The sequence below is a fragment of the Habropoda laboriosa genome, unplaced genomic scaffold (assembly GCF_001263275.1).
Source record: "Habropoda laboriosa isolate 0110345459 unplaced genomic scaffold, ASM126327v1 scaffold143, whole genome shotgun sequence".
NCBI classification, from domain to species: domain Eukaryota; kingdom Metazoa; phylum Arthropoda; class Insecta; order Hymenoptera; family Apidae; genus Habropoda; species Habropoda laboriosa.
In genome coordinates this window covers 2,370,949-2,373,738 of record NW_017100404.1, presented here as the reverse complement: position 1 = coordinate 2,373,738, position 2,790 = coordinate 2,370,949, and positions in this window count along the sequence as shown.

The following is a 2,790-nucleotide window of genomic DNA, read 5'->3' as shown; positions in this document are numbered from 1 at the left end:
TTGGCTGGAAACGGAGACTCAAAAAGAAGAGAGAATCCAACAGATTCTCTTGACTGGTGGTAGACAGCTGAATCGACGGCGACGGATAGAACGGCGAAGGAGGAAGAAGGACGAAGCTGGTGCAATGGCGGTGAATACGTGTATATAAATATATATAACAGGGAAGGCTATAAAGATGATAGGACCAAATAGCAGACTCGTGACGGTAGTTTGATGGCTGTGAGCATATCCATCACGGAATTCTGTCTGCTGTTCTTGACCTATTATATAGTCGACGGGTTGTAACCCGACAGCCTCACTTTCTCCTCTTCGGCGGGGCTTGAATCTGCTGGAAAGTTTGAAACCGGGCGAGAAAAATTGGGCGATTTAACCAGCGGTGTGGGAACATCGCCGATTTTCATGAAATTTTGATGTATAGTGGATCTCGAAAAAATATTGCACGGGCATTCTTTTATGTCGGTAATCTCGAAGTTGGAGGTGGCAAATATATTTAGTCTAATATCTCGACAACTATTAGAGAGGAGGGAACAGTCTAATTTGAAAAATTTGAAAAATAATAAACAATTGTGATGTATTTTCGAGTCAGATTCGGCACAGGAAGTTTTGCCTTCAGATACCACACAATAATAAATTATGAACCATTTTTTTATGCATTAATATTATACCGAAACTTAGTATTTTCAAATTAATATTACGCTGAGATATTGAAATACAGGCAAACTGCACGATGTTCCCCGACAATGGCCAAACGGTTAAAGGGTCAAACAGCATCGACTCCCTAATTAATCACCAAATCCCACACTCAAACTAATTTAAAACACCATCTCTTTAGGCCTCAAATTGTAAAGCAACAAGTGTCAGAGGTCCTCGAATTACGAAAAAATCTCGAAGAAAACAAAGGAAAGCTCCACAGAGGATTTCAATCGAACCATTGAATCGTACGATTCTTGTCGCAGGTAAAAACGGTACCAAGGAACGATTGAAATTGCCAGAAGCTTTCATCGAGCAAAAGCATAGTTGAGAAATAAGTTGTTACGTCTCTGTCTGTATGCGCGCGCGCGTGTGTGTGTGTGTGTGTGGAATTTGTTTGCTCATTCGCTAAACGCAAATATGATACAAGCCATTCGTTCAGTTCTGAAGGCATTATGCGCCGCTATAGGCAATGTAATATTATTGTTTATGGATTGGCCGCATTTTACCATTCGTGTAATTAATTCCATTAACTTGCGGCGGGCTGAAATAAAAGCGTGTATCGGCCCCGGTAACGGAATTGTAACGCGGCCGCATACGACTACTATTCTGTATGTATCGAATTAATGAAGTTGGTAATCAACGTTGCCAGATTCTGACTTTCGTTCCGTGGCCCCTCTCCCGACAAAAGTTAATTACCGCGGCCAGATACATGGGCGTAGGCGTGATTAATTACAACAGCGGAGCGACGAACTCGCACCTTTACACGGCATATGCAGAAATTTATGGAACATGTACTTTGTGCTGTTTGGGAAATAATACCTGGTTTAATTACGAAACCGGCGTGCACGCGCATCTGCGATTATGAGGAAATAAAATGACGACAACGAACGAGGAGACCGTTTCACAATAGAGGTGTGCCATCGATGGTCGCATCGTGGAAGCCGCCGACGTGGTTGTTGCTCTGTTTCCGATATTTTCTTTTCCTCTTTGTGCCGCTTCTTCGCGGTTTTGGTACGCGAGAGCGCGATCTTTCTCCAATTCCGCGTGTTATACGCGTAACATTCATTAAAACGCGATAAAAGCACGCGCGATGATAACGTTGAAAATGATTAACGCTATTTCGTTTGGCCACGGTAAAGGCTTTATTACGGGAATTCATGGTAATCGTGATAATTGTTATAATTAATATCACAACATTTCGTTGACCGTTGTGCGAGGGAGTCTCTCGAATATGATCGTCGGAATCGAGGTTGTGTCGTGGTTATTAGGCGAGAGGGATTTATGGAATTTCTTTGTACTGACTGTCGATGGTGTTTGATTATTCAAATGAAATTTTTAACAGGTGTGTACATTATAATTTTGTATAAAATTAAAGAGAGTGAATTTTATTGAAACAATTTTTATTTGGGAGTTAATTGTAATATTGTTTGTTATGGAAGAATTGGTATTGGCAAAGTACATACAACGTTAACGGTAACGCGAAGAAATTAGATCACCTTACTACTCGATGAAGATACATATTGACTGTGCCAGATACGTCGTCACTTTAGGAATTTTTATTTGGGAGTTAATTGTAATATTGTTTGTTATGGAAGAATTGGTATTGGCAAAGTACATACAACGTTAACGGTAACGCAAAGAAATTAGATCACCTTACTACTCGATGAAGATACATATTGACTGTGCCAGATACGTCGTCACTTTAGACAAGGTAATACAGTGTGTCCTCCACAAGAACATTTACTTATTAACACGTTCACTGTCACGCCAGATTTACAGGTTGCTGTCAGGCGACCAAAATTCTCGTATATATTCCGAAAACCGATTTCTAATTGCGACACACTACTGAGACGGTTTAATTTCGGGCAGCCAGCTCAGATTTGAGCTGGCAATACACAATACAACTAACTACTAAACCAAATCACCAGAAAAAAACCCATTTTTGTAACTCACTGTTCGCTGATTAAACAGGTGAACTCTGCAACGTGGATTTGACTGCATTTTCTCTTTCCTTCCTTCCTTCCACTCAGATTGTCATCCTTCCTTCCTTCCTTTCAGTTCCGATCGATTTTGCAAGACTCACAAACTCACAAAGTG